This window comes from Crocodylus siamensis, chromosome 2, assembly GCF_052110815.1.
Source record: "Crocodylus siamensis isolate JL-2025a chromosome 2, ASM5211081v1, whole genome shotgun sequence".
Lineage (NCBI taxonomy): Eukaryota > Metazoa > Chordata > Crocodylia > Crocodylidae > Crocodylus > Crocodylus siamensis.
In genome coordinates this window covers 43,290,616-43,310,824 of record NC_143396.1, presented here as the reverse complement: position 1 = coordinate 43,310,824, position 20,209 = coordinate 43,290,616, and positions in this window count along the sequence as shown.

The following is a 20,209-nucleotide window of genomic DNA, read 5'->3' as shown; positions in this document are numbered from 1 at the left end:
CCCTGGGTCTAGAGACTCAGGCCCGTTAGGGCCGGAAAAATCCGGACTAGAGGAGCCCTCAGTATCAGGGACACTAGGTGCTGGTGGGACTCCGGGGCGGGCCCGTCAGTGGGCGGGTACCCCGCCGGACTATTCCGTCAGCAGGGGCACCCCAGCGGGGCCCCATAACCCGGAGGCTCGGGCGAGGGTGTAGGGGAGGAGGAGCCTTCAGGACCCCTGGACTTTGGAGTCGGGGTACCCTTTTCCGTGGACCGTCAGCGCACCGCCCGGGTGAACCCCTTATTCCATCAAGTCGTGGCAGACGAGATTGGCGGCGACACGGGCAGTCCGGCGCATACCCCCTCCTCTCCAGGGGCCATTCGGGGAATTGGGGAACTCACTATCGGGTGACCTACCCCAACCCCCCACAGACTTCTTTGAAACATAGGAAATTAGGGTGAGTTCCCCATCAAAAGCAAAAGCAGAGTTAAGGATGGCCATCCAGTAGTTACCATGGATACCTGAAGTGAACATGAATGAGGTGTGAGTGAATGCTGACCTTTCAGATGCATCCACACAAAGTGGCCAAATGGGTCTAGGCCTGTCATTTATGCAGAAATTGCATTGGGGTAACAATTTACTCCAGTGCATTAACATGGGTTTGAGGTAAATTGTTACCCCACATGGGAAACACATTTACACCTAGAGTAACATATTACCCCGGGCAGTTTTTCATCCACAGAGAGCAAACCATTCATGTGAGGATATTGTTCACCATAGTGCCAATGACAATGTCCTAAAATGAATTTTTTTTAGAATTAATTAACTTTAAGTTATTGTACAAAATATGTGTCTGGGGTAGGAAATTACCCCATGGGAACATATGAAGGTTAAGTGGCCTAGGAAATCAGGCACTTGCAGCATTACACAGGTTTTCAGGATTATGTATAGGCACATTCAGTGGCAGCTAGGCAGGACATAAGTACCCGAGTACTTAGTCCTCCCAAAAATATCACTAGGACAGAAAATCTGCTAATAGAGTTGTACAAATCTTTGAGTTGTATCTTTGATGAAGTAATCTTGATTTCTACACTGATGTTGGTTGTCCCTCCTTTCCTTCCAACATGCTATACTGGTTTTTTTTATTTTTAAAGACATTTACATCAGTTCTATTGATTGTATTTAGCTTGTCAATTATGTTAGAAACACAATTCTAAAATATTTGTCAAAGATGGCTAGAATGAGGGACACAATACAGTCCAAAGGAGGAGACTTTAAATAATGAAGAATTAATTCTCTTAACATAAATAAAACATTCCATTTCTCCTATTTGATGATTGAGCATGTCTGAAGTCATCAAATTATCTACAGCAGTAATAAAAATAGAATAAAAGCATTCCCAGTGTAAGCTAGAAGTAAATTTACATGTAAAATGAGGACTGTAACTTATAAAGAAGCATATTTAAGAGGTTCCCTTATAGCTAATTTATTGTTGCCATTAGTTTTTCATTGAGAGGCATCATGCATGTAGAAAGAGTTATCAGTCAAGATAGAGGTACATTTTCACAAATTTACTCATGCTTATACTCAGGTACGTTTATACAAGCCTTATATTACACATATAAGGCTTAAGCAAATAACCCTGTGTTTCATATGGAAGATAAGATTCCTAGGATTAGATCCAATCAGTTTAACTAAAGGTTTAATAACTGGCTAGTTTATATTCACAAATTAGAAAGTAAACCAATAGATGATCCAATTATAAATGTAGATAATCCAGTTAACCAGTCAATACAGGATTATCATAAAAAAGGCCTATGGTCTCAAAGTCAATAACAATGTTGCCATTTATTTCAGCAGATGCAGGATGCATCACAAATCATTATAGGACAGGGTTTTTGCCAGTGGTCTCCTATTCAGTGTGTTAATCTCAACAGACGAAGTTACCTGAGCCTTATGAAAGAACATTTCCCAAATCCTTTGTTTCCAAACAATAATAACAATGAACAATCAATGTTTATGTGATATAAAATAGCAAGTCGTATAACCAGGAAATTAACTATACTCATTAAGCGCATTCCATTATCTCTGAGGGATTTTGCAATCTCACCTGGATTTTTTAAGTGTCTATTGAAATACTAATTTTAGTATCAGGAGGCAGTTTGTCTACTTCTTCTGACAATGTTATTTTTGGGGCTGCATTTAACCTGTTTGACCGTAACCAGCCCAATACTTATTTCCCTCACATCTGAAAGTTAGAAAAGGGTTGCCTGTTCCTTTGTAATATGTCTCTCTCTCGAATGACAACATTGATAAAACTGTTGTGCAATCTCTTGGGACACCACTGCTTTTTTGACCATTGATTCTCATCTTAGATATACACTGTAACATTTTCTTGAAGTGCTTGCAGCTCCTGGGACCCCAAATCATATTGACTTTTTAGTTTGGCCTTATCTGTGTCTCTGTGCTTCTGCAAATCCCCAGTTTTTTCTATCCTCAGTTTCTAGCATTACAAGCATTCTTGTTCTCAGTTTTCTGTTAAATGAAATGTCAGCAGGTGACCACACATGTTCCACTGGTGCAGTCCTATAATTTAACAGTGCTAAATACAGATCAATGACTGAATCCACAGCCTTTTTCAGTAAGTGCTTTGTTATCACTTTGCTTTTAACACAGGTTTCACCAACCTGTTGGATTGGAGATAATCAGGACTCGAGTTTACATGTTGCATATTCAGGATTACTACAAACTGATGAAAATCATATCCACTAGAATGAATCCACTGACAGATATTGGTATACTATATCTAGCAAAAATATATTTGACATGCACTGTCATCTAGTTAGCTGTAATATTTCCTAGTAAAGCTATTTTAGGAAAGTGAGACTAACAGCCTAAAACAAGTATTAACTTTTTTTCCTTACTACTTAGCAAAAATAATTCTATACCTACTTTGCTCTAGGAGGTCATCTTATTCCCCTACTACTCCTTTGTTTTGGATGCCTTTGTTTTTGGCATACGATGTCTTCCTAAGCAATGTTCATTTAAGATTAGTATAAAGTGCCTCTAGCCAGTCTGTTAGATTTTTTTCACACTCCAAAATGACATTTATTTATCATTCTGAACATTTTTATTTTGAATTAGCAATGAATCTGGCTACACAGTGTCCAGTTACCCTTTTCTAATAGTCTTAGCAGGTCCATCCTGAATCAAGCCGTGCCCTGGTAATTATTCTCCAACAGTTGTTCATGTTACATGAAGTCCATATATTCCTTCAGAAGAAAATGCTCAATACTTTAAACCTTGAGATTTACCTTTTTATAATTGGTGGCTTTTTCTTTGAGAGTTACTTAAAGTATTTCTACTTTGCTTTGTATACCAGTGTCCAAATGAGAAGTAATAAATGTCCCTGGCTTCTTCGATGGTATATGAAAGCATGCAAAGTTTTTTTGCCCTTCTTACCTAAGCCTGAATATGAGCGCCACATTCTTTTAAGTCGTAGGCTTGTTCTTGTATTTCAGAATTGGTTGTGTCTGTAGTGTTGAAACAGTGTCTGCTTTCTATCAGTTTAACTGCAAACTGGGTGATTTCTATTGTTTGGAAAATTCCCAATGCCCTTTCAGATTTAATTCTATACCAAACACCAGTGTAGTGTCCTATTAGTTAGCCCAGTAGGCAGGTCTTGTCTTACCAATCTTATCTCTTTCTACAACCAGCCCAAAGGGAGGTAATGCCAATGAGGGATATAGACACACCTAAAACCCTCCAGATAAGAGTGACAAGAGTGAAACAACTGCACTAGGTCTCATTTGCATCCAAGATGGAACCAAATGACAACTCATTTACATGGGAGATGGAGCACAGAAAGCCCGAAGCAGAGACTGCAGTGAATTCTGAGATCAGAGAAGCAGGGGAGCACTGCATGATGGGGAAGCTGTGCTCCAAATGCTAATCAAGCCACATTTACACCCAGCTCAGCATTTATAACACCAGTTCTAATCTGGACTTACAAAGGACTTCCCCTCCCCGCCCCACACCTCTAAGTTTAATAGGCATTTAGGGACGTACATTCCCCAGTCCCACTATGGGAGGCTGTAGCAGGGCACTAAGGTGCCTGCTACTGACAATAGTAATATGGGCTCAGCTGCCACTCACCAGGGCAGCACAGGTGTGGGTTGCTGAGACAACCAGTTGGGTGAGCTGACCAGAAGGGGGCAGGGCCTGGCCTACATAAACAGCCAGGCTGAGGCTCAAAGGTTCAGTTCCCCTTTGGCAGCCAAAGAAGCTGGAACTCTGCTGGAGCAAGCAGGGCAGAGAAGCCTGATGGTCTGAGCAGAGTCTGCCTGATGATACTGGGTGGAGGAAAACCCTGGTAGGGATATGAATGGAGCTATGGATAGCCAGTCTGCTTGGAATTTATGTTATAACACAGGAGTGTGAGGTTTTTGTTTTGCGGTTGTTGGATAAGGCCGGAGGACTGGGTGAGGCTGTAGGGGTTGGAGGAGGCCTCATAGGAGCTCCCCAGTAGTGTGTGGGGGGGGTTTCTGGCGCTGGAGAGTGGTGCTGCATTTTGGGGTGTCCTGACCCTGGCCCCAGTGTGGGTGAAATTGGGAGAAGCCCAGTGTGGGCGTAGGCAAGAAGGCCCAGTAGGGCATAGGACCCGAGAAGGGGGTCTGGGGCCAGGTAAGGCTGAGGCCACCTGAGCCCAATTGTGAGAAGCCCAGTGGGCGTAAGACCCAGGAAGGGGGTCTGGGGGCCGGGTAAGGCTGAGGCCGTCTGAGCCCCAATTGCAGGGGAGTCGCGAGGCAAGGCCCCAGGGAGGGTGATGTGTATAAAGGCAAAGGCTCCGGTGGGGGCGGGAGCGCGAGACAGGCCCCGGCGCAGGCGACGGTATAAGGGCAAGGCCTCGGTGCAGGTGATGAGAGCCGTGGGAGACAGGCCCCGGTGCAGCGAGGGCCGTGAGGGAAGCGAGGGCGCACCTGTGAGGGTGCAGGCAGGCAATTGGACAGAGCGGGCAACTGGTACAGCAAGGCACCATGCCAAAGAGGGCAAGAAGGCAGCCCCCTTTTAACTATATTTACCAGCAAGAGGTGGCGGGTTAGATACAGAGGGTGCATTTGGACCCAATTTGGCACGGTAGGTAGGGGGCGCTAGGGGAGTTCACAGCACCCCTAGGTTGTCCTGCCACAGAGGCCTATTTAAATTTAATTGGCTTAAACACAGTTGCCAGGTTAGGGAATGCTGAGGCAAGAGACCGAGTCAGACGGGTATGGGCAACATTTGAGCAATGGTAAAAAATTCATTACAGCGTCCAGCCCATTGGAGCCCTGACCACAAGTGTTGTCATACTTTTCCTGGGACAACTGGTGGAAGTTCTCCCCACAGAAAGTTATGAACACTCCAATAATTGCCTTAAGTCTGTTACAAGACTATAGTAAGATCTGGAAAAGTCGTGCTAAGCTGAGGCTTGTTCACAACAAGTAAAAATCCAAAACTGTGATGCTGCAAGCTATCTATTGTTTCTGAAGAAACCATGAGATCCCATCAGTATATCTACTATCCATAGGAATTTCAAGCTGGCTCCTAAGTGTCTGGTTACTCCTTAACCTTCTGTTTTCCTGAGTATGCATCAGTTTCTTGAGATGTTCCAAATCAGATAACCCATTGTCAAGGGAAAAAATGATTTACAATATTGAGAATGCTTTAAAGAAGCTGAACTGAGGGTATAAAAAGCTGTAAAAAAGCAGCAGTGTGTGCGCTTCAGGAGAAGTCTCTCTCACACCACCTGCTTTATTCTCGAGAGGCTAGACAAAACAGATCGTCTCCCTTCAAGGACTGTGCTAAGAACTTTACTTTTCCTTTCAGCATTTGTAACCCGAATGCCTCGGATTGGTGAGAACCCAGCTTTCTCTCTCTTTTCTCTTTTCTCTCTAGGAATACATTTCTGAACCTGAACTGTATTAGTTAAGCTTGAGCTAAGTTTCCCCAAATACTTAGTGAAACCAGGGTAATAGTGTAATTGTTTGTGTTTGTTTTTCCTTTGCATGTCTATTACTACTAGTGCCATTACATATTTCATATACTTAGCAATAAATAACTTTTACAGTCAAACTGGTAGTAACTGGGTATACTTTTCCCTTCTAGTTCTCCTTCCCCACTTTCTCTGCAGCAACACTTCTTTTACATAAGCTAAAGATCCCTGTGAAGCCCAAAAATACTGTGGGGTCTGCTCATTAAGAGGCTAAAGATTGGGACATGCTGAGTTTAAAATACACAAGGGGATCAGCTTGTACAGGATGATTGGCTCAGAAATGCTCTAATGAACTGAATGCTAGACCATGAGGGTGTCAGCTGGACACCCAGCTGAATTCAGAAGTATTCTGTTTACCTGTGTGCTTGTGTCTGACTGCAGTTTATTGTTGCTCTGATGAACTGATTCTTGGCATATGAGCTTGTCCATGCTAATCTACCCAGCCGGGTCAGGCATCTCACATTAATCTGTGTGTGTTTGTGTGTATGACTGATTTGGTGACTGGAGGAACCCAGCCCCATTGAAACAGAGTCCTGCAAGATAGCTCCACTGGGGGTGAGGGCTTTCAAAAGGGAGAGATACAGCTCCATATAGAAACACAAGTAACACAAGCAGCACATTAATAGAATTACCAAGACCCTAGAAACGTATCCCCAATAAATGAACACACCCCAAGGTGATGGGCAAATCTGGTAACGCTGGGATCAGATGCTTGGAAAAATATAATTTTATTCTTCAGTTCTGACTGAACTAAATAATAGGAGCCTCTATGTTACCCAAGCCCTGTCTTTGTGGAGCCTTATTAACTTTATTCAATCCCACTATCCTCATTACTCTCATTGAAAAAACAGAACCCTTTCCTGGATCCCATCTAGACAAGAACAGATAGTTGTGTCTTGTGAAACATCTTTTTTTAGCATAATTTGTTGGTATTTAAACCTAGTTGCATATTATAAACTTTGCTTTTCTTTAAAAAGGCATCAATTAAAAAAATACTGGCATCATTGCAACATTTATATTCATTAGACAACTGGACAATTTCATGCTGGCACACTTTCTTTTGCCCCCCACAAGATGATTCAATGAACTTCTGCCCCTCATTGCCATTTGCCCCTTTTCTGAAATCTAATCTTCTTTATATTTTAATAAAGTTAAATCCTGAATTCTGAGCTTTAAACTAGCAACTAGCTCAGCCTTTAAAATAATAGCTTAGTTAGAAGCAATTGACAATTTTTGTGTTGTGTTACTCTTACCACTTTGCCCAGGAAGTAATTGAGGAGGAAACTGGAAATTCCTCCCTTCTGAAGCGGGCTGTACTTACTTTTCAACACACCAGAATCATGCAAATAATGGTACTGTTTCACAGTTTAAACACAGATGATATTGCCAAAAAATAAAAGTCATAAAAGTCTTGCTTCATTTTGTTTCACTTTCAGAAGTTTAAAATAGAAATTGCTACAAGACTTTAGTGACTACAAGACTAAATCCTGACCTAAGTCTGTCTTTACTCTTTATTGGAGTTATTTTAAGTGGGGACCCCAGATGCTGCTGTGATAAGCTATTTTGGTTGTTTCACATTATGCTAATGAGACAAGCACCTTCAGGTAACTGAGTTCAAGAATCTGAATGCTTATTACAATGGGGTGAAAAAGGGTATAATGTTCTGCATAAATTTAATTTTTCATTTTTCTCTGGAACATCCTGCTACACTTAACTTTGATTTTCTATTAAACTGTAGTAGGTAGTGTTAATCACAACATTTTATCTCTGAGAAATGGGTAAAATCCCTCCAAAATTGCTTCATGGAAGTAAGAAAAAACTTATTTCCATTTTCCTACATTTCCACAAAAATGGAGAAAATATCACTAGTTCAATAAACCTCCAAGGTGTAAAGGACAGTGTCATCCCAGGCCAAATGCTGTGGGAGAGCAGAGGTAGAGTGGAAGAGGAGGGAAGGTGCTACTGAGAGCTAAAGAGGAGGGGGTACTAAAAGGAGGAGTCTTACCTACTCTCAAGGCTCAAAAACAATCCCCAGTTGCTGCAGCACTGTCTGCAAGCCCTGGTTTTTGCTTCTACAGTAGGAGTGTGATGTCTGTGCAACCAGATGCTGCTGCAGTAGCAATGCTGTGAGGCTTATTTTGCTGCCAGAGCATTGGCTTCACAGGAGTGGGGGTGCCATTCTGGCACCACTACTAAGTTAGTGCCTAGGGCTGGTGCCCCACTCTCTGCACCACCCCTACTGACTGCCCCACTTTAATTACCAGGAATCTGGATTTTCCATTTCCCAAGGGAAAAAATGGAGTAAAACATAGATTCCCCCCTTACTGGAGTAAAACACAGATTTTTCATTTTAGCAGAGAAACCCATAGATTTCGCAGTTTTGCAGCAAACCCTCTGCAGCAGGGGATTGAGGCCCCATAGGGAGGGAGGGAGTTGGGCAGGGCTAGGGTTGCTGTCTGGCTGGGCAGTATGTTGGACTTGGGGCCTGGGGTCACAATGCACACCTGCAGGGCCCTGGAGAGAAGCAGGATGGGGCTGTAGGTTCATGGGGGTAGGTGGGGCAGCTCCCTGCTGTGGTGCACGCTTGGGTGGGCAGGGGGGACCCGTACCCCTCAGAGCTGTGCATGGGGTACAGGTGGAGCAGGCTGCCTACAGTAGGCTCAGGGTCCCACCCTGCTGCCCTCCCCCAGGGCCTCCATAGCCTGGCATGTGCAGGAAGCTGTTTGTCACTCTGAGCTGCATACTGTCTTGGTGACACATCTTCTGCACGTGCAGGGGTAGCACAGGCAGTTGCACGGGGTTGTGACCCTCACTGCTGCCATGCAAGCAAGAGACACATCACTAGGCAGCATGGAGCTCACAGTGGCAAGTATCTTTCCTGCATGGCTGCACTCGGCCCTGTGTTGCTGAGTCACACCTGCTGGCTGCAGAGGACCTGGGAAAAGGCAGCAGGGTGGGAGCCCAAGCCTGCAGTGCTCAGCCATTCTTTCTCCCCCTCCCACACACGGATCTGGTGGGTGCAGGTCGGCCTGTCCCCTGGGAGTGTCTGCAGCCATGGGGATCTGGCCCAACCTGCCCAATCCTGCAGCAGGCAGCAGTGGGAGGGAGGGGGGGATGCTGTACTCTACTGCAGCAGTCATTGCCTTCTGTTGAGGAAAAGGGGTTGCAGACCTTCATCCCATAGCCCTGGCAGCTGGGGACCACCTACAGCATGGCTGGAGGCCAGGGGCTGCAGGTAGGGTGGTGAGGGGGATCTGCAGGGCTGGGGTGCTTGTGTGGGGGAGTGAAGGGCACCAGTAGAGCTCGGAGGCTGTGGAAAGGAGTAAGGGACACCAGCAGGGCTGTGGGGGGCCTTCAATTTTAATGATAGATTTGGGGGGGTTCTTCAGAGAATTTGTAATTTTTTTATCAGGGAATACCAGTGTCCTTGCTAATGACCAACTTGCATACTTCCTCCTGAATGTGTAGCTGGTCTCATCTACATATAATATCTTCCAACCCATAATTTATTTGATGACATGAGAGAAAGAGAAGAACGAAGTGACTGTCTCTCAATTTATTACGTCAACTTCCTATGATGCCATTGGAACATACACAGGGCAATATTTGAACCTTTGAGATTACCATTTATATTCAATTAAAGTGAATGAAACAATTAATAGTGAGTCTGTGTAATACTGATTATACTTCAGAGTTGCATTAAATCTTTGATATTGTTATGCTGAATTTCACTGGAAAATTATTGTAATTTAAAAGATTGACTTCCTTTTCTGTAATTTAACAAACTTCATTCTTCCTTCCCTTGTAATGTATATTGTTGTTCACTTCTAATTAAAACTGTCCTTTTCATTTTTTCCATACTGTTCGTATAATATCACAAAAAATGATTATATCTGGAGAACTGTAAGGTCAAAGCAGATCCATAATTTGATGTATGGAATTCCCTTTAATATCCTTTCACTGATGGAAGAAAACAAAAATAGGGCTGTTACAAGCACTAATCCAAATTGTGTTATATTTTCTGGCCTTATGACTGACTGACTTATCCACATAAGCTATGACACATGTTTGAATAGTTAATTAATTCTAATAGCAATTCCTTATTTAAATCCTCATTTGGTATAAATCAATATTGCTGATTTCAATCAGTCAGTTCAGGAGAATTGGTGATTAACATCAGCTAGAAATGTGATGTGCTTAGGGAAGGTTTATAATATGCCTTTACAGAATCATAGAATTATAGAATCACAGAGAAGTAAGATGAAAGGGAACTCCGTAAGTCATCTATTTCAACCCCTGCCTGAAGTAGGATCATCCCTATCCAAATCATCCATTACAAATCCATTGTCTAACCTCTTAGCAAATCTACACAATCAACCCCAACAAAACCACAAGACATAAACCATCATTTACCAGAGGTAAAGAAGGGGGAACATGGCAGCCAATGTCCTGTTGAAGCAAGGGTTGTTAAAATATGGTCAGATGATCCAAGGAAGAGTGCCACACTCCTGGCTACAGAGCAAGACAAAAAAACTCCATAACTCATACCAAACTGACTATGGAGTAAATTTTCTTCCTGACCTCAAATATGGTGATCAGTTTAACACTAAGTGGAGGCACAAGACCATCTATCTAAGAATCTCTGGGTTTAAGTTGAAAGAGCCTAGTCAAAATTACTGTCCTTGAATTCAACCAACACCACAGGCTTGTGAGGAAAGCTTTAAAGAATCCTGATACATGTAGAAACAGAAGGGGGAAAAATTCCTTCCAGATTCCACATGGTAAACAGCAAAGCCCAGAAGCATGTGAAATACCTGTAATAGGAAACAGACATAGTCAGTCCTAAATCATGCCTGGCCAATGCTTGTCCCACCTCTTCTTGAGTACCTCCAGTGCTGGAGAGTCCACAACTTTCCTAGGGTGTGTCTACATGTGCAAATACTGAAAAGTGGGTTGGCTCTAGAATAAATTCATTTAGAATAAACCCACCCTTAGGCAGGCACCTACACGTGCAGGAATGCAAGAGCAGATTTGCTGCTTCTAGCAGCAGTATGTTCCCACCCCCTCTGGCCTTGCACTGCCGCCCTGCAAAATCCAGGGAGAGCTCGAGTCTCCCCCTGGGTGCTGGTCCAGGGGCTGGCAAAGAGTACAGGGCCAGGAGAGGGCTGAGAGATTGGTCCCTGCTCCTGGGAGCTGCATGCTCATGCTCCATGCGCCACCAGGCTGGATAGCAGGCCCAGCCCTCCTCAACTCCCTCCCTCACTATAGGGGTCTCAATCTTTCCTCCCACACTTACCAGTGGGAGCTGCTCTCCAGGCTTCTTGGTGGCCATGTGCTTATACACACACATGGTGCTCCCTATTTGACTGCTCTCCTCCTGCTACTTCTCATCTCCCTGCAGGCTGGAACTCTGCCAGCCCACAGAAAGCTCTTTACAAAACTGCAAAATCTGTGACTTTCTCTGGTCAAATGAGAAATCCACCCTTTCTTCCAATAAAGGGGAAAATCCATGGTTTTCTCCTTTTTTCAGTGGGAAACAAAAAATCTGGATCCCTGGTTATCTCCTAGCCCCCACTCTGTGATCATGAACATAGAGTGGGGGCTCCGAGATGATTGTTCCCAGCTCCACAGTCATGATTGTGGAGCTGGGAACAGGGTGGAGCTTGTTCCCAGCCCCTGTTCCACAGTCACAGAGCTAGGGCTGAGAGCTCTCTCCTGCCACGGTATGGAGACATTGTCCCCACTCAGGCTCCTTTGGCAGAGCCTGCCCCAGCAGCAGGAAGCTCCTAGGGGTAGGGAACAATCTTCTGCCCCCTGCTGCCAGGTAAATTTGCTCCTGGCTGGCCATCTACATGTTCTGAACTGCACAATAATTACTCATGAGTAAATTTTCTATTTTGTATTTACAGTATATTTACTATTGTATTTACTATATTTGTATTTACAGTAGCAGTAAGCATCTGCACATTTACATCATGATGCTTACTGCACAGTAGTTTGCTCTAATCTTGAGTAAAGCATCTCATGTAGACATGCCCTGAGGCAATTTATTCCACTGCCTCACTGTTCTAAAAGTGAACACATTTTTCATAATATCCAGCCTAATCCTGCTTTGCTGCAAGTTCAGGCCACTGGTCTCTTTCCTACTCTCTACAGGAAAAGGGAAAAGATGCTTTTCCTCTGCCCTATGGCAGCCCTTCAAGTATTTGAAGGCTGTTATCATGTCCCCTCTTCAGTGCCTTTTCTGAAAACTGAACATGTCTGTATCTTTCAACCTCTCTTTATATGACTTACCTTCCAAGCCCTTTATCATTTTTGTTACCTGCCTCTGGACCCTCTCTAACTTCTCTTTTTAAAATGTGAAGTACAAAAATTCACACAGTAGTCCAAATGGAGCCTAACCAGTGCTGAGTAAGAACACATCACCTTCCATGTTTTGCACTTATAGATGCAGCCCCAAAACACATTCACCTTTTGTGTAGCTCATCATATTTTAGACTCATACTGAGTCTGTGATTCACCATGACATCCAGACCCTTCTCCATAATACTGCTCCAGAACCAGGTGTCACCCATTTTGTATTTGTAGTTTTAATTACTCTTCCAGAGGTAAAGAACTTTTCATTTGTCAGCATTGAAATTCTTACTGTTAACTCCAGGCCAGGTTTTCAATCTGTCAGGTTTCTTCTGAAATGTCATCCTGTCCTCTAATGTGTTTGCAATACTTCTCAAATTTGTGTAATCTGCAAACCTGCTCAAGAAGCTGTCAATACCAGTATCTGATTCTTTAACAAACATGTTGAACTGTCCTGGAGTTCCCTCTTGGACTCTACCCAAAACCTCCTAACATTCTGACACAGATCCATTTATAACTACTCTTTGCTTGTGGATATAGAACCAGTTGTATATCTAGTACTTTTGTCTCGCCTACATTTCTTCAATTTGTTTATAAGAGGGTCATGTGGAACCTTGCCAAAGGCCTTGCTTAAATATGCAAAAACTCTATTTATCCAAGTAATTTGTCAAAGAAGGCCATCAAGCTTGTTTGACAAGATTTGCTCTTAGTAAATTCATGCTTGATGTTTGTGATCAGCCTTTCCTGTTCTAGATGCCTGCAAATGGGCTTTCTTAAAATATTCTTCAATAACTTTTGAAGTATTGAGATGACACCAACCGGTCTGGGTTTTCATTTTTTCCCTTTTTAAAGAGGAGTACTCTCCTCTGCCAGTTTCTTCAGTCCCCTAGGATAAGGTTAATCGGGCTCTGCTGACTTTAATTCTTCAGACCCATCAAAAGCTCTCTGACTGTTTCTCTTGTTATGGCTTCCCTCAGCTTGTCCCCATATTTATCCAAATAATCCTTATTAGGTGCCTGGTTGCAATTTAATTTTTTTTCCTGAAGACTGAAGCAAAGTAGCTAGTGAGTATCTCTGCGTTCTTTATAGCTCTGCATTGGCTATTTAACAATGGACCTACAGCTTCCTAGGTCTTTTTTTTTCTGGACAAAATACTTAGAAAACCTCTTGCTGTCTTTAACCTCCCTTGCCAGGTGCAGCTCAGTTTTCACCTTTACATTTCTGATTTTCTCCCTGAAGATTCTTGGTAGATTTTGGCATGTTTCATTAATGACTAACTCATTTTTCCATTGTCTATATACTTTTCTTTTGCATTTGAGGCTTCCAAGGAGCTCCTTGTGCAGACACATTGATATAATTCTTCTACTGCTTCTATCATGTTGAAAGAGTTTCTTTTTGGGTACCCAATACTGTGTCCTTAGAAGCTTCTATCCCACCTGGGAACCTTTATCCTTCAGTCTGTCTTCTTACCATGTCATGAATATTAATTCCTTGAGTTAGATGAAATCTGTGTTTTGGAAATATAGTGTCTTATTTCCACTAGCCTCATGCGTTCCCCATGTCAGGATCATGAATTCTATCATATCATGGATGATTACTCCCAAGTTTCCCATCACCTTTCCGTCTTCCATGAATTCCACTCTATTGGCAAGGACAAGATCCAAGATAGATAATCCTATAGGTGTATACTTCACTTTCAATAACAGAAAGTTGTCCTCCACATTTTTGGATATATTGTTCTTCTAACTGATATATGGAAAATTGAAGTATCCTATCAATATCATCTCAGAAATTTTGGATAATTTTATCACCTCCTGGAAGAGTGCCTCATCCACCTCTTCTTCCTGATTAAGCCTATAATAAATTCCTACCATTGTATGAGTGGTGTTGTCTTTCACCTTTTATCTTCACCCAAATGCAGTCTGCTCTTCTGTCTTCTTGCTCCTGAACCAGGGAATGAGTGTAGGGGTTTTTGACATACAAGGAAATGTCACCAGCCACCACTTGTTGTCCACCCTTGTCCTTCTGAAACAGAGTGTAGGAACACTCATTTTGGTGTTCCTGTCATAAGAGCTGTCCAACCAGATCTCTGTAATACCACTTAGATTGTAATTCTTTCTTAATGCCACTTGAAGTTTGCATACTTTTATCTATAAATCCCATGGCTATGACACCTCTCCCAAACATGTTTTTTACTGCTGAACTCCTGAGTTATCATTTTGTGTAAGAATGGTTCATAAATACTGCTTAAATCTAGTTTGTTATATGATGACGATTGTGCACGTATATACGTATTTTTACTGTCTTGAATGTATTCAACTAATAAAAGACTACAATCTTTTTCTACTATGATTTTTTTCAGAAGTTTTTTGAATAGGATTTTTGTTGATTAGACTAGTGGAACACCCACTCATGTTAGTCTATTCTCATACATATTTCTATAGTACAGTTTAGTTATCTTGATTCATATAGCAATTTTTACACAATTTTCAAAAAATGCTAATCAGTTTCCATTCACATAAGAGCAAGACATCGCATAAACTGTTGCTATGTTCTAGAAAAATTGATCAGTTTGAAAATTTTACATACCATGTAATTTGTATGTACAAGGCAGAGATTAAAAGGAATATGAGCATTATTTAGAACGAACTTCAGCAGCTCCAAGAAAATATGCAATGTAATGTGACACACAACATAAGTTCTATCTACAGATCCATGTTGCACTGCTCACTCTTTTACTGGCAAATAGATCTAAAACATTTTCAAATTCTTCACCATTTTAAACCCAAAGATCAACACCCTTTTTTTCCCAAAATGCCCAAATTGAGGTCAAAACCTTTACTCACATGAATAATACCTGTTCATATTACTTGTCTCAGTGATTCCATGTGTGAATTATAAATAAGTAGAGCCAAGGGGAGATTTTCATTAAGTTAAATTGAAGCTGAATGGCACCATTGTTTCCTAATATACACATTTAAAAAATAATCTCCATGTTCAAAAAATCACTTAAAAGTTTACACCTAGGCATGTGCTTGCATTCCAGTGAAGTAATTAAGATTTATTCATGTTCTTAAAGACAAGTATTCCTTCAGTTCTAGTCTTAGAAAGGAAACAGGAAAAATGGTATGCTCTGAAATACAAATGCAGTCACAATCCTTCAAGTCTTCATTATGTCCTAGCTAAGGTGAAATCCTAATTAAGTAAAAGTTTTGGCTGAGTAAAGACTTCCACATTAGTTGTTTTAGTTGGTATTGTTGTATGAAAATTAATGTAAGGATTGTAAGTCTGGAGTTGTTGACATCCTGTCCTTTGCTAAGACCACTAGACCATGGATCACTCTCACAGAAATATAGTGAAACAATTGTCATATACTTTTAACAACTCCTGGTGAACAATTTTCATGACTATAAATTAGAAGTCATGTAATACACTGGAAACTGTAAAACCAGGTATAAAATACAGATTTTTTATTGTTGATCCTAAGAGCACATCCCCACATGAAGGGCTGTGCACTTGCAGCACTGAAAAAAGTGCTACTACTTTGTGCCACTACTTTTTGCCACTGTGCATGCATCTGCACATAGGGTTTGATGTGAGGCAAAATGCCCCAATTTGGAGAAACTGCCATTTCCCCCCTTCTCCCAGCTCCTTGGATGCTGGAGGAGCCATGGTGAAACTAAAGAAGGGGAGACACTTTGGACAGCAGCCACAGCATCTCCCTGAAGGACCCAGCCCCCTGTTGCTCTGGTGCATGCTTCTGGAGCATGCACTGTGCCACATTTTTGGTGGGTTCTTTTTTAATATTTTTTTTTGATAGTGGGAATTCCTGGTATCAAATTTTGACACCATGCTGAAAATGTTTTCAGTGTGGCAGAATGGTTGAACGTGTGCTACATGCAGTTTGTAGCACTTCAATCAGCTTTGGGGTGCCACAAACTGCACATGCATGCTTGTCTGGATGCGCCCTAAGGATGCAGATAGACATAACATTTAAACTATTCTGTAGAAGATTTCACCATGCCATGAAAATCAAAGTTGCAGTTTCTTTTTCTGAACTAGATAGTCCCCTTTGAGTTTGCCCGCCACACCTTGGATGGAAAGAAAAGAACCAAAAGAGGATATAATCTTGGGAGGTAGATCTGATGCTAAAACCTGTTATTTAGCAGGCTGTCTCCACTTCACAGGGCTCTACCATCCCTATACCCTGTACATTTCCTATCTCATTAGCTTGCCCTTAGTGATCATACATAAATACACCTTACTTCGTATCCAGGCAACAGGCCCTCTGTCACGGGGCTTCTTATCAAGTTATGCACCCCACAAGTCCTAAATATAATTCACACAATTCCCTTCCCCTTTGGGGAAGGAATATCATGGACCAGAACCCAGCACATGGAGGAATGAATGGATACTAGACATGGAATGCTGTGTGTCCAAGTATAACACTGAACTGGTTCAAGGAGCACCAAGTCAAAATAGTGCCTGATTTTTCTGGTGTGATTTTGACATGTTCCAGGAAGTTTAAACAGGTCTAAAGTGGCCTGTATGTCTAGACAGTTGGGGTTTGATGTGTATTTAGAACATTCTGAGCATTACATTTGTTCACACTCTAAGGACCAGAGTCCACAGACTAGGCACTTCAGTGTCTAAGGCAGGGCACTTCCCACACTGGATCAAGTAATATGCACTAAATAAAAACAACAACAACAATAGTAATGGATAATCATGTAATTTTTTCCATGATTTGCTATTTTATCCTATGGTAAATGTATTTTTTAAAAACCAGTTATTTAAGAAATGGTAGGCCATATCTAGTTTGATCACCTAAGCATCTCCCTTAATATTGCCCTGTCTAAATCAGAGCTGTTCAACCAGGATTCTTTGGGCTGCATCACAGCTGTGACTGGTTAATTGGAAGCCCCAGGGTTCCCCACTGCCCAGTTGCACCTTCTATCATTCCTCCAGCTGCTGCTGAAGCCACAGGCTCTGGGCCCCCCATCCCTTCTCTGGCTTTCACTTTCTGCCCCAGCCCAGAGAGTGGGGAAGCATGGCACCTCATAGCCTACAGCCCCGGGAAAGCCTATCATGCTATGCAGCAGAGAAGCCTTCAGCTGAGGAAGTGAGGGGTGGTCCCATCTGTGCATCAAATGTAGCAGCGGGTAGCAGTGGAGGAGCTTCTGAAATGGGAGGTGATTACATGGGTCTCAGATCCCATGGTGTATGCCCTCCACTACTCTAACCCCTGCGGTATGTTTTCCCCAGTTGCTAAGAATTTGCACATCACTGAATTAAATACTAAGTACCTGGGCCCAGGCAATCTCAACAGACAGAATCTGGATATCTAAAACATCTATACCACGAATAGGAAGACTTAAGTACTACCAAAGACAGTGCCTCACTGGCTAAGTGTTAGGTAGCTAGGTATCTGTACAAAGATTGGGGGCAATTAGGCACCTTCAAAGAACCATGAGACATCTACACCAAGCTAATAGGAACAACAAGCACAAAGTCACAGAATCATAGAATCATAGAATCAGTGAGTTGGAAGGGACCTAGACAGATCATCTAGTCTGACCCCCTGCCATGGGCAGGAAGGAACACTGGGGGTGGGAGGGGTCATAAAACCCCAGCCAGGTGCCTATCCAGTCTCCTTTTGAAGAGTTTTCATCTTCACCACAACTGGCATATAGTTTGATCAATAGTTGTGGATCTGACCTTTTACACAGTATCTTAGGCCATGTACAGATGAGCAGGGGTGAATGCTTGCGGTGGCACAACAAGTAGAAGCACAAAGTTCTGCTGCTACTTTGTACTGCAGTGCATGCCCCTGCTCATCAGGAAACCTCTGCATGCCTTGTTGCAGAACACATTGTGCTGCCCATGGAGTGGTTGGCTAGTGTGCCTTGATATAGGACAGCAGGGCTCCCTGGGCTGCCTGCTCCCTTGTCTCTATGTGCTGCTCCATTTAATAATGGTTAAAACTAGGGCTGTTGAATGTCACCTCAATTAATCATGGGATTTTTAAAAAATGAGTTGTGCTTAATTGCAATTTTAATCACGCAGTTGAACAATAATAGAATCCCAATTATTATAAATATTTGAGATTGTTTTCAATATTTTCAAATAAATTGATTTCAATTCAATTTATATTTTCAGTGAATTGATTTCAATTCTATTCAAATTAATTTAAAATAAAATGATTGAATTAAACACAGAATACAAACTTAACTGTTCTCACTATTTTTTTAGTATAAATAATTGCTGTAGAATCAGTGTATGACCAATTTAAAAAATTAAACGTATACAAGACAGTGGGACCAGATGATCTTCATCCAAGAGTGCTGAAGGAGCTGGCCGAAGTCATTGCAGAACCCCTGGAGAAACTCTTCAACAACTCATGGCACTCTGGAGAAGTCTTTGAGGACTAGAAGAGGGCCAATGTTGTACACATCTATAAGAAGGGCAAAAGGAAGGACCTGGGTAATTATAGGCCAGTCAGACTAACTTCCATCCTAGGGAAAATCCTAGAAAAGTTCATCAAGGAGTCTATTTGTGATGAGCTTCCAGAAGGTAAGATTCTGAATGACAGCCAGCATGGCTTCATCGTGGGCAGATCTTGCCTTTCTAACCTCATCTCCTTCACTAACCAGGTAACTCACTACCTGAAAATGAGAAAGCAGGTTGACATTGTATATCTAGATTTCCAAAAGGCCTTTGATATAGTATCCCACAATGTCCTCACAAGAAAATTGGCAGATTGTGGACTTAACTTCAAGACAGTCAGGTGGGTGAGAAACTGGATGCAGGATGGAACCCAGAGAGTCATAGTGAAGAGATCTGTGTCATCCTGGTGAGAAGTGGGCAGCAGTGTTCCACAGGGATCAGTGCATGATCTAGTTCTTTTCAACATCTTTATTAACAATTTGGATATAGGAGTAAAGAGCTCACTGGCCAAGTTTGCAGATGAGACCAAGTTATGGGGGAGCATGGTCACACTTGAAGATAGGTTACAGATGCAGGCAGATCTAGACAGGCTAGCAAGTTGGGTGGATCCGAATCTGAATAAGTTCAATGTTGAGAAAAGTAAAGTGCTCCACCTTGGGACGAACACACCTAGGCTTGGAGGCTATGGGATGAGCACACCCTAATACACCTACAGGCTTGGAGGCACCAAACTGACTAGCACCACAAATAAAAGGGACCTGGGGTAATAACAGAACACATATAAATATTAGCCAGCAGTGCAATGCTGTAGAGAGTAGGGGAAATAATACTCTGGCATGCATCAATCAATGCACTTCCAGCAAAAGAAAGGAGGTTCCATTCTATTCAGGACTGGTGAGACCATAGCTGGCATACTGCATCCAGTTCTAGGCACCACACATTAACAATGATGTGGACAAGCTTGAGAGAGTCCAAAGAAGAGCCACTCATATGATCATGGCAAGCCATACAAGGAAAGGCTGATGGATCTGGGACTCTTTAACCTGAGGAAAATAAGTCTGAAAGGGGACCTGGTAGTAGCTTACTGCTATAATAGGGTAGTACATCAAGGGCTCAGTGAACAACTGCTCACCAGGGCACCTGAGGGCAAAACCACAGGTAATGGCCACACACTCCTGGAAGATTGATTCAGGCTTAATATTGTAGGAAAAAGTTCTTCACAGTCAAGCTGTCCAGACTGTGGAATAAGCTTCCTCCAGGGGTGGTGCAATCACCTACCTGGAAATCTTTAAGAGGAGACTAGACAGTCACCTGGCTGGGGTCACATGACCCACAGTTATCTTTCCTGCTTTGTGCAGGGGGCTGGACCTGATGATCTTCTGAGGTCCATTTTGGCCT